This window comes from Salmo trutta, chromosome 8, assembly GCF_901001165.1.
Source record: "Salmo trutta chromosome 8, fSalTru1.1, whole genome shotgun sequence".
Taxonomy (NCBI): domain Eukaryota; kingdom Metazoa; phylum Chordata; class Actinopteri; order Salmoniformes; family Salmonidae; genus Salmo; species Salmo trutta.
This window is the reverse complement of record NC_042964.1, coordinates 30,952,472-30,964,863: the sequence shown is the minus strand read 5'-3', so window position 1 is coordinate 30,964,863 and position 12,392 is coordinate 30,952,472. Positions and strand designations below refer to the sequence as shown.

Genomic DNA, 12,392 nt, shown 5'->3' with positions numbered 1-12,392 from the left:
TAGCTGGCTGCTTATAACATTAGCTTTGGTCAATAGGGTTAAGTAGCTGGCTAGCTATTTATTTTCATCAACTGAAGTTCAATTTCAATAGGCGAACAACTGTATTGGTGATAGCTAGGTACCATGCTAAAGCTAGCTACCCCAGAAGTTGCAGTCGAACAAATTATGCTTTATTACCAACGCGGTATTGTAAACACATCGTTTGTGGCCGGTGTTTCTTGTTTGCAGACTTTTTTGTACAGCCTTGACAGTGCTACTGTATCTTTTTTGACCCAAACGGCGTTCCACAGTATGTATGTCGTGAAGCTAATAGCAGTGACGCTATTACTGTGTAACTCCGGTAAGGCAACATCAGAAAATAGCACACTCGACTGGTGCTCGACCAGTCGGCGAACGCCAACATCACCCATGACAGAGAATGGTTGATTGTCAAGGGCAATGAATTCCATTATCTTGGCTTTAATGGATTTCGTCTTTGAGTTGTCTCGCTGAAATGTTGTTACTCATTCAAATGACTGCTCGACTTGTTGACTGCTCAATCCTAGGCTAGGTTAGGAATGCTCTGTTGCACCTGTAGCGCAAAATTTTACGTGGCGTCATTACATCATGTGCCTACGTTATATAGGTATGCATGGTAGCTTTAACATCGGTGTTAAACTAGACATCGGGCCGATACTGATGTTGCCATTTTTAGCTAATATCGGTCGATTCTGATATGTTCGCCGATATATCGTGCATCTCTACTCTTTACTGACGTTTTGCCTGTTTGATTGCCTTACGGAGGGAATAACTACACTGTTTGTATTCGGCCATATTCCCAGTCACCTTGCCATGGTTAAATGCGGTGTTTCACGCTTTCAGTCTTGCGCGAATGCTGCCATCTATCCACGGTTTCTGGTTAGGGTAGGTTTTAATAATCACAGTGGGTACAACATCTCCTATACACTTCCTGATAAACTCAGTCACCGTATCTGTGTATTTGTATGTTATGTTATTCTCTGAGGCTACCTGGAACATATCCCAGTCCACGTGAGCAAAACAATCTTGAAGCGTGGATTCCAATTGGTCATACCAGCATTGAATAGTCCTTAGCACGGGTACTTCCTGTTTGAGTTTCTGCCTATAGGAAGGGATGAGCAAAATGGAGTTGTGATTAGATTTGCCGAAGGGAGGGCAGGGGAGGGCCATGTAGGCATCCTGGAAGTTGGAGTAGCAGTGGTCAAGTGTTTTTAGCAGCACGAGTACTACAGTCAATGTGTTGATAGAACTTCGGTAGTGTTTTCCTCAAATTTGCTTTGTTAAAATCCCCAGCTACAATAAATGCGGCCTCAGAATATGTGGTTTCCAGTTTGCATAAAATCCAGTGAAGTTCTTTGAGGGCCGTCGTGGTATCGGCTTGAAGGGGAATATACACGGCTGTGACTATAACCGAAGACAATTCTCTTGGGAGGTAATACGGTCGGCATTTGATTGTGAGGTATTTTAGGTCGGGTGAACAAAAGGACTAATCATGAAACATACACCCCCGCCTTTCTTCTTCCCGGAGACTTCTTTATTCCTGTCTGTGCGATATATTGAGAACCCAGCTGGCTGTGTGGACGAAGACAGTATATCCCGAGAGGCATGTTTCTGTGAAACAGAGTATGTTAAAATCCCTGTCTCTCTGGAAGGAGATTCTCGCCCTGAGCTCATCTACTTTATTATCCAGAGACTGAACATTAGCGAGTAATATACTCAGAAGCGGTGCATGGTGTGCGCGCCTCCTGAGTCGGACTAGACGTCCACTCCGAATACCTCTTCTCCGCCGGCGGTGTTTTGGATCAGCATTTGGAATCAGTTCAATTGTCCTGGGGGGTACGAACAAAGGATCCAATTCGGGAAAGTTGTATTCCCAGTCGTAATGCTGGTGAGTTACTGCCACTCTGATAACCTAAAGTTATTTCCGGCTGTATGTAATAACACAAAAAGTTTCCTGGGCTAGTAATGTAAGAAATAACACAACAAAAACTAAATACTGCAATAAAGAGCTGCCATATCTGTCGGTGCCATGTTGCTATTTACTCTGTGAAACAGCTCTTGTCTCTTCTCCTGTTTTTAATGAGCAGAGTGCTGATGTCAAACTTATATCGTCCCATCGGGAGCTGCTGTCTGAGTGGGATAAATTCTCCTACCCCCAAAAAACTAGATGTTGGATGGTTGCTATGGTTACCGTTGTTGCTGAGACATTCCATCACTCGAGCCGAGTGAAGAGGACAGAGTCGGGCCCCGCTGGGGCTTGGTGACTGGGAGGGGGGCGTGACTTACACGTGACAGGGCCTTTCTCTCTCTCCATCTCTCTTGTCTTTCACTATCAATTCAGTTCAATTCCATTTGCTTTATTGGCATGACCTAACAATGTACGTATTGCCAAAGCGTACTTCTCTCTCTGTTTAAAAGAGCTCTGAAATGCTTTTAGAATAATTAAACCTCTCTGAAAGGATAGGCGCCTCTTCTCACACCCATCTATCCCTGTCTGTCTGTCTGTCTGTCTGTCTGTCTGTCTGTCTGTCTGTCTGTCTGTCTGTCTGTCTGTCTGTCTGTCTGTCTGTCTGTCTGTCTGTCTGTCTGTCTGTCTGTCTGTCTGTCTGTCTGTCTTTCTCTTTCCCTCTCTATTTCTTCCTCAGCTACTGGGGACAGCCAGCCAGACAGACAGACAGACACCTGCTCTTATGGTTCTGTTGGTGCTTTGGTCTTTTTCCCATTTTTTTTTCTAAAGACAGATTTGTCTGGCCTGGTGTCAGATCTCTCTCCACCCCCACGGGTTCTCATATGTCAGGTTTGTTATGCACTGTGATTGACGGCCCTCACACTGAGTGAATCTCAGGGGCATCAGCCTTCTGTCCTTTTTACCCTCCTGGGGAGAGGAGATGAGGTGACAGAGACACAAAGGAACATCTTTGATCAGATCTGGAGTCAGTTCTCTGCAGTTTTTGGGCAGAGCCTCGGCCAGTCTCCGGAGGCTAGTCAGACTGCCTGCTCCCAGCTGGATGCTGGGGAGCATCTCTGTCAGCTGCTTGGTCTCGGCGTGGCCAGTGATGGGTGAAGGTGTTGGCTGCCAGGGAGACCTTCACTTGAGGGGGGTTGAAGGGGATCACTGTCCCCTGGTTTGTGAATATTATATATGAGGACACAGTACTTTTAAAATGAGCATACAAAGATGGCCTACTTTTTGTGGTCATGTCACAAATATATTATTATTTGACCATGCTAGTCATTTATGAACATTTCAACATCTTGGCCATGTTCTGTTATAATCTCCACCCAGCACAGCCAGAAGAGAACTGGCCACCCCTCATAGCCTGGTTCCTCTCTAGGTTTCTACCCAGGTTTTGGCCTTTCTAGGGAGTTTTTCCTAGCCACCGTGCTTCTACATCTGCATTGCTTGCTGTTTGGGTTTTAGGCTGGGTTTCTGTACAGCACTTTGAGATATCAGCTGATGTAAGAAGGGCTATATAAATAAATTTGATTTGATTTATTAGTATCCACACAAAACTGGAAGGAAGCTTGGTTTAAAATGCCGGCACAACCGTACAGACCATACTATAGCCTCTGCAGCTTTTAGACATTTACACACACACAGGAATGTATCCAAACATACACTCACTGACAAAGTGAGTGAGACAGTGAGCAACACGGATAACAGGAAACAGGAAGGCATTAGAGGTCGACCGATTAATCGGAATGGCCGATTAATTAGGGCCGATTTCAAGTTTTCATAACAATCGGTAATCGGTACTTTTGGCCACCGATTTGACAAAATTTTTTTTTTTTTTTACACCTTTATTTAACTAGGCAAGTCAGATTAAGAACACATTCTTATTTACAAGGACGGCCTAGAAACGGGGGTTAACTGCCTTGTTCAGGGGGATTCGTTTTTACAACCTTCGGTTACCAGTCCAACGCTCTAACCACCTGCCTTACATTGCACTCGACAAGGATTAACAGGCTGACTACCTGTAACGCGAGGGCAGCAAGAAGCAAAGGTAAGTTGCTAGCTAGCATTAGACTTATAAAAAACTATCAATCTTAACATAATCACTAGTTAACTACACATGGTTGATGATATTACTAGTTTATCTAACGTGTCCTGCGTTGCATATGATCGATGCGGTGCCTGTTAATTTTCATTGAATCACAGCCTACTTCGACAAACGGGTGTTGATTTAACAAGCGCATTTGCGAAAAAAGTACTGTCGTTGCACAAATGTACCTAACCATAAACATCAATGCCTAACAGGAATATTTAGACTTAGTCACCTGTTAGATAAAATACGGAACGGTTCCGTATGTCACTGAAAGAAAAAAACGTTTGTTTTCGAGATGATAGTTTCCAGATTCTACCATATTAATGACCCAAGACTCGTATTTCTGTGTGTTTATTATATTATAATTAAGTCTATGATTTGATAGAGCAGTCTGACTGAGCGGTGGTAGGCAGCAGCAGGCTCGTAAGCATTCATTCAAACAGCACTTCGCTGTGCTTCAAGCATTGCGCTGTTTATGACTTCAATCTGGGTGGGTATAATTTGTGGAACGTTCCAACAGGAATCTATTCCAAAAACTTCGTAAATTACAAGGTTTCCAAAAAACAACGCATACAAAGTTGTATAGCGGCAGAATAAGATACCGGGTAGGGGGTGGTCTATTTCATTGCGTTTTTCACTCATCACGTTTATTCCGAAAAATGTCTGTCCTCACATGTCTGTTTGCCTATGGACAAACATTAAGAATAAGCTACGTGAGGGAACAAAATGGCGCCGTAGAGAGAACACGGTGTTTCAGCGAGCTCACGCGGTATTCGTAAATTTATATCCTTACATTAATCTCCTAGCTTGAAAAAGTGGTAGAATTGGCTAAATAAGTTACCCTACAATGAGTCTTGGCGACTATTTCTCAAAAATCTCCGACAACATGCCCAACAGAGCTACTAAGAAGTCGACCAAAACCGTCATCCCTGTAGAGGTGCAGGAGGAGCTAGCTAACGTTAGCGAATCTAACAACATTGCGGATCCAGGCACAATGGACCTGGTGATTCAAAGGATGACAGATAACATTACTAAAGTGATCGATATTAAGATAAGAACGGTCCTGGAAGCAATAGCAGGCCATTCAGCTGAACTACAGAGGGTTGTCAAACGTGTTGATGAGGCGGAAGGAAGAATTGCTACTGTGGAAACTTCAACTACATCCATGGACACTAAGATAAAAGCACTTGAGAAGCAGGTGCGCGAAATGGCGGAGCACATTGACGACTTGGATAATCGAGGACGCAGATGCAATATCCGTGTTGTGGGACTCCCGGAAAATTCTGAAGGGACACGTTCAGTAAAAATTTTTGAGGAATGGATCCCTGGCTACCTACAAATGGACACTAAGGCTGGTCGTGTGAAGCTAGACAGAGCACATCACTCTCAAGCACCGATACCCGGTCCCAATCAGCGCCCACGACCAGTGGTTATAAAGTTCCACAACTTTACCGACAAGCAGCGCGTCATGGATGCGGCTAGAAACATCGGTTCTGACGGTAGTCAACGTAAAGGTCCAAAGGTCTCATTCTTCAATGATTATTCCACAGCGGTTGTACGAAGGCGCAAAGCGTTTGATGAGGTGAAGGCTCGACTCAAGAGAATGAAGATCGACTACGCACTGCTGTACCCGGCCACATTGAAGATTATGGTCAACGGATCGCCTAAAAAAACTCTACACATCTGAAGAGGCTGCTGCGTTTATTGACTCTCTCGGGTAAAAAACCTTAAGCTGCACCTCCGCAGCATAGGATAACGTCTTATTTTATTTTGAATCTGATCATGAAACAGTGGTGTAAGTTCTCATGTGCTCCTGTTCAGTAATATTCGTATCGGTATTATTTTTCTTGCTAAAGTAACTGCCGCCGTAGCTCAGACTGAGATATGTGTGAACCTATATTGGTGCCCAGGCTTGGTTTTAGGTGGAAGAGCCTCAATCTTCTTCTATTGATTTTAATTTCCACATATATAAAGGATGAGGCTATTGAGTGGCAATGCGGACTTAAGAGTCTACATTGGAATGTTGAAATCCCCTGCATGTTAGCTAGTGGGAAAACCCCCTTTTGGATTTTTACATGTTTATTTTTTGGGTTTTGTATAGTTCAAGTTCAGGGTTCATATCGTTTGTTTACGCTCAGTGAGATAGAGGAGAGTTCAACACATGGAAAAAGGTACCACCCCATCTTTACAGTAAGATTCAGTCTGGATATTGAATGGTCAAAGCGCAATGGCAGGTAACAGACTACGTGTATGTACATGGAACATTAGAGGGAGCCATAACCCCATTAAAAGGAAGAAGATACTATCCTTTTTGAAAAAAGAAAATATTGATATTGCCCTGTTACAAGAAACCCATTTGAATGATAAGGAGCATCTAAAATTACAACAAGGGGGGTTTGGTCAAGTGTATTTTTCATCATTTACATCCAGAAGTAGAGGTGTAGCAATTCTTGTGAAAAAGAACCTGCCACTTAAGGTCTTGAAGTGTGTGAAAGATAAATTGGGTCGCTTTGTTATAATTAATGGTACTTTACAAGGGCAGAGCATTTCCATAATGAATATTTACTTCCCCCCTGCCCACCCCCCTGACTTCCTCACTAAGGTATTTCTAGACTTTTCAGAATTAAACTCAGACACTGCAGTGGTCGGAGGGGATTTTAATTGTTTGTTGAACCCCCTTATTGATAAGCTTCCCAGTGGTATAGCCTCGCTCTCTCCTCAAGCTAAGTCACTTACAGCCATTTGTGATGATCTGGGGTATGCTGATGTTTGGAGAGCTTTTCATCCCTCCAACAGAGAGTTCACTTTTTTCTCTGCACCTCATAGATGTCAGACTAGAATAGATTACTTTTTTATGCCCAGGATGTCGCTGCAGTCTGTTTTATCCGCTAGGATAGGAAGCATAGTCATATCTGATCATGCGGAGGTGATCCTGGACATAAAACTCAACGGGGCATTCAATCAGTCAAGACATTGGAGGTTGAATGCAACCATTCTTAAAGACCATACATTCACATCATATTTTATTACAGAGTTTAAAGCATTTTTCTCTATTAACTCTCAATCAACAGATAACCCCTCACTCCTTTGGGAAACCTGTAAGGCGTACGCCAGGGGTCTGATTATGTCATACGCAGCCACTAAGAGGCGGAAAAAGCGTGAAAAGCAAAAAACACTAGAGGGTGAATTGGGAACTAAAGAGAAGGACTACATTAAAACTCCCACTCCTGCCCTATTAAAGGAAATAGCAGTCATTAGATCAACGCTGGACTCCCTCCTAACACAGGACGCTGAAAAGAAAATGAGATTTGTCAAGCAAAAGCTATATGAACATGGCGATAAGCCAGGAAAGTACTTGGCGTACCTAGCTAAAAAGAGAGCTGACTCACAGTCAATTGCGGCTATTACTGATTCTGATGGCAATCATTTATATGAAAATAAATTGATAAATGACTCATTTAAGACATTTTATGCAAATCTTTACGCCTCAGAACTGCCAAATGACGCACCCAAGTTAATGGAGAACTTCTTTTCTAAGATTGAGCTCCCTACTATCTCCGAAGAACAGAAGTCTCTCCTTAATGCCCCTATTACTGAGGAAGAGATAATGTCCGCAATTAAGAATCTGCAAAATGGTAAGGCCCCAGGACCGGACGGGTTTTGTAGTGAGTTCTATAAAGAGTTCCATGGCCTGATCCTTGAGCCATTGCGTGATATGTTTAACCACTCATTTTCAAATGACCAGCTCCCCCAAACGCTGCGAGAAGCCAACATATCACTTATTCTCAAAAAGGGAAAATGTCCGGAGTCTTGTTCCTCGTACAGACCAATTTCCCTTCTGAATGTGGATAGAAAATTGCTTTCTAAAATTCTAGCCACAAGATTAGAGGACTCACTGCCACTGATTGTGAAAGGAGACCAAACTGGCTTCATTAAGGGACGTAGGTCATGTAACAATGTCAGACGGCTCCTTAATGTAATTGAAGTCTACCAACAAAGTGCTATGGATGGTCTTGTGCTCTCCCTAGATGCTGAGAAAGCATTTGATCGTGTGGAGTGGTCTTACCTATTCTTTGCTCTAAATAAATTTGGTCTGGGGGACAACTTTATAAAATGGGTGAAAGTTTTATATGATGATCCTCAGGCTGCTGTCCTTACTAATGGACTACGGTCAAATAGCTTCTCTATACACAGAGGTACCAGACAGGGCTGTCCTCTGTCCCCCCTCCTATTTGCACTTGTTATGGAACCACTGGCCGAGGCCATCAGGGTAACGCCTGCTATACAGGGGCTGCTCATTGGTGATGTTCACCATAAAATAAGCTTGTATGCTGATGATGTCCTGATATTTATTTCTAATCCCGAGACTTCAATCACATCTCTGATTAACACTATTGAGTTATTCAGCGAATTCTCAGGCTACAAGATTAACCTAACTAAATCAGAGGCTATGCCACTTGGTAACCTTCACTCTGTACCTAACACTTCTCCCCCCTTCCCTTTTAAATGGTCTCCCTCAGGTTTTACGTATCTGGGTATATTTGTAACCCCTAAGTTCCAACAAATGTACAAAGCCAATTTTGTTCCCTTGTTTGACACAATAAGACAGGATCTGGAGCGCTGGAACTCGCTTCCGATTTCATGGTTGGGTAGAATATCCCTCTTGAAAATGAACATTTTACTTAGGCTACTTTACCCAATCCAAATGATCCCAGTATTACTCTCCAATAAGGTAATAAAGGATGTAAATGGATGGCTAAGTTCCTTTATATGGAGTAAACGCAAGCCAAGACTTAAGATGGCAATATTGCAGCTGCCAAATTCTATGGGTGGCTTGGATCTACCCAATATCAGGCTCTATCAGTGGTGTGCCCACCTATGTTATATCTCAGACTGGATCACAAAAGATGACTCCTCTTTTTGGTTAGACATTGAGACTTCTCTTTCAAAATACCCTTTACAGGACCTTTTGTTTCTCACAAGTTTCAAGTCTGTAAAAGATCGCTGTAACAACTCCATTACACTTAACACACTCAAAGTATGGAGGTCAGTTCAACGTTTCCTGGGAAGGTCCAAACTAACCTCTGCTCTTACCCCAATTCTTAACAACCCAGATTTTGTCCCAGGATTGCTGGATGCTGGCTTTAACGTTTGGCTTAATAAGGGCATACGCAGACTAAATGACTTATTTGTGGATAAGATTTTATTGTCATTTGAGCAGATGGTCAAGAAATATCAACTCCCAAAGCAGGACTTTTTCCGTTTCCTACAAGTAAGACACTATATTCTGAAGAGCACCACCTTAATTGGTAACCCTGATATGTCTGTCATTGAAAGAATGCTTTTTTCCCCACAAAGGAAAATGTCTGTAAGTCTGTTTTATGATGCTTTAAGGTCCTTTTCCGCTGTCGACACACAGAGAGTGAAACAAGTGTGGGAGAAAGAACTGTCTGCTACCATTGACGAAGAGATGTGGGAGGACATTTGGAAATATGCAAAAACAATATCTATATGTAATCGTACTAGAGCAATTCAATTAAGAATAATACACAGATTGCATATATCCCCAAATTGCAGACATGCATTTAGCCCCGCTTCCTCCTCTCCTCAGTGTCTCAAATGTAAAACTGATACAGGCACCCTAACACATTGTTTATGGTCATGTCCCAAAATACAAAGATATTGGTCTGGTGTTCTGCAAGAGATTGAAAAGATCCTAGGGGTCGATCTAGAATTGGACCCAGTTTCTCTACTGTTAGGTCTCCCTAGTAGGCATGTAACTTCTGTGGGTAAGAGGAGGCTTTACAACATCCTCACCTTCGCAGCGACAAAAAACATACTTTTACAGTGGATTAGTGATAAGGTTCCCTCTATTAAAGATTGGCATAAGATACTATTTGAATGGGTCCCGCTGGAATATCTGACATGTACATTGCACTCTAAGACAGATCAGTTCTACAAAGTATGGGAACCTTACCTAAATTACCTAGAACCTGAAGTATCAGCTATTATGCTGCAAGGATTCTCTTAGAATGGTGATCTATGTATTCCAGAATTACACTGTACGGTCCGTGTGAGGAACTCAACTTCTTGGTTTAAACTGAGCATTTTATTTTATTTATTTATTATGTCTTTATTGTTATTTTTTTCTGTTTATGTTTGTTTAAAATGTATGTATTGAGGGATGCAATGAGGGGGATGGGGTGAGAGAAGCGGGGAGAGGGAAACGGTGGGTGTGTGTGTACGTGCGTGCATACATACGGATATGTGTAAGCGAGTGCTGTTTTTTTTGCCTTGTCTTTGTTGTTGTATCTCTTAATATGGGTGAAAATTGTGAAACTCCAATAAAAATACTGTTACAAAAAAAAAAGAATAAGCAACGTGGTGAGTTGATGTCTATTCGGCAGCTAGTTAGCTAGGTCTGTATGCGTTGCTACTTTGTATGCGTTGTTGGTTGGCAACCTTTTACTTTACGTTTTTTGGAACAGATTCCTTTTGGAACGTTCCACAAATTATACCCACCCCTTCAAGCCTATCAACTCCCAAGATTAGGCTGGTGTAACCGATGTGAAATGGCTAGCTAGTTAGCCGGGTGCACGCTAATAGCGTTTCAAACGTCACTCACTCTGAGACTTGGAGTAGTTTTTTCCCTTCCTCTGCATGGGTAACGCTGCTTCGAGGGTGGCTGTTGTCGATGTGTTCCTGGTTTGAGCCCAGGTAGGAGCGAAGAGAGGGACGGAAGCTATACTGTTACACTGGCAATACTAAAGTGCCTATAAGAACATCCAATAGTCAAAGGTGTATGAAATACAAATCGTATAGAGAGAAATAGTCCTATAATTCTTATAATAATATAATAACTACAACCTAAAACTTCTTACCTGGGAATATTGAAGACTCATGTTAAAAGGAACCACTAGCTTTCATATGTTCCCATGTTCTGAGCAAGGAACTTAAGCATTAGCTTTCTTACATGGCACATATTGCACTTTTACTTTCTTCTCCAACACTTTGTTTTGCATTATTTAAACCAAATTGAACATGTTTCATTATTTATTTGAGGCTAAATTGATTTTATTGATGTATTATATTAAGTTAAAATAAGTGTTCATTCATTATTGTTGTAATTGTCATTATAAAAAAACACAAAAAATAATCGGCGGATTAATCGGTATTGGCTTTTTGGTCCTCCAATAACCGGTATCGGTATCGGCGTTAAAAAAATCATAATCGGTCGACCTCTAGAAGTTATGGACACAGACAGATCAGTGTCCATTCCCTCCTGTCCAACAGCAGACCAAAGCCTCTGCTGATCCCTGGGCTTTAACGGGATAAAATGGAACATGTCAGAATTTCCTGACATTTCATCACCTTTATACAGCTCAGTAAGTGTCAGGGATAGTTCAATGGGACATGAACCAGCAGGTCAGGAGGAGAGAAGGGTAGTTATCTCTCCCTGCAGAACCATTAATGTTTCCAAGCCCTGGCAGAGAAGTCACTTACTGTATCTCATCTCTCGTTCCCTCACTCCATCCACCCCCCCCCGTTCCTTCATTCAATCCTGATCTTATAGGATGAATGGATGTGTGTCGGAATCACTCCAGCAAATCCACTGAAAAACAGCTCAATTATATTAGAGGTAACTGTATTACCCAAATCCCCTGCTTTAAATTAGTCAATCTTCCCAGCCCTATTTGATGAATATTCTCCAACCCCTTTATGACTGGTGTAAGATCTGTCTCTGGTTCTGGAGTTAGCATTTCAAGGCTGGTGGTGGTTAAGGTTATTTTGTTTGTAAATGAGTCATTGATTCCAGTGGGGTTTGAAGGTTTTCATGGGTAGGGGCTTAGGGGTAGTTTGTCTGTTTAATGTAAATTATTAGTTTAATTGACTGATTCTGTAGGGGTTGGGACTAGGGGGTTGAAAGGCGGCCCCATCCCAAGGGAGGTGCACAGGAGGTGTTCTTGATCACTGATGATGCCTTCATTATAAACCCCCTTCTGAGTATCATGATATAGAAGGTGTTACTGATCATAACGGATGGGGCTTTTAAGCAGCACTGTCAGTGTGCATTTTATGGCCGCCTCTCTCCCTTACCTTAATCTTTTTCTGTCTGGTAATTAGCCTGAGAAGACGAGCCCCGTTCCGCTCTGTAACGGCTGCTACAGCAATCCCTCGTTTACAGGCCTCATCTGCTAGCCAATCAGAGCATGACGCTCATGTTTCTCTTCCCAAATGGCACCCTATTGACCAGAGCCCATTGAAAAGTAGTGTAATATTAAGGGAATAGGTTGCCATTTGAGACGCAATCCTGTCTGTCACGCTTGT

At 42.4% G+C, this 12,392-nt stretch overlaps 1 protein-coding gene across 1 annotated transcript in view; it reads left to right on the top strand.

Annotated features, from left to right (window-relative positions):
• LOC115198652 (copine-8) overlaps positions 1-12,392 on the top strand; it is a 129,620-nt gene that overhangs the window by 23,346 nt on the left and 93,882 nt on the right. The gene's annotated exons all lie outside the window — the stretch shown is intronic.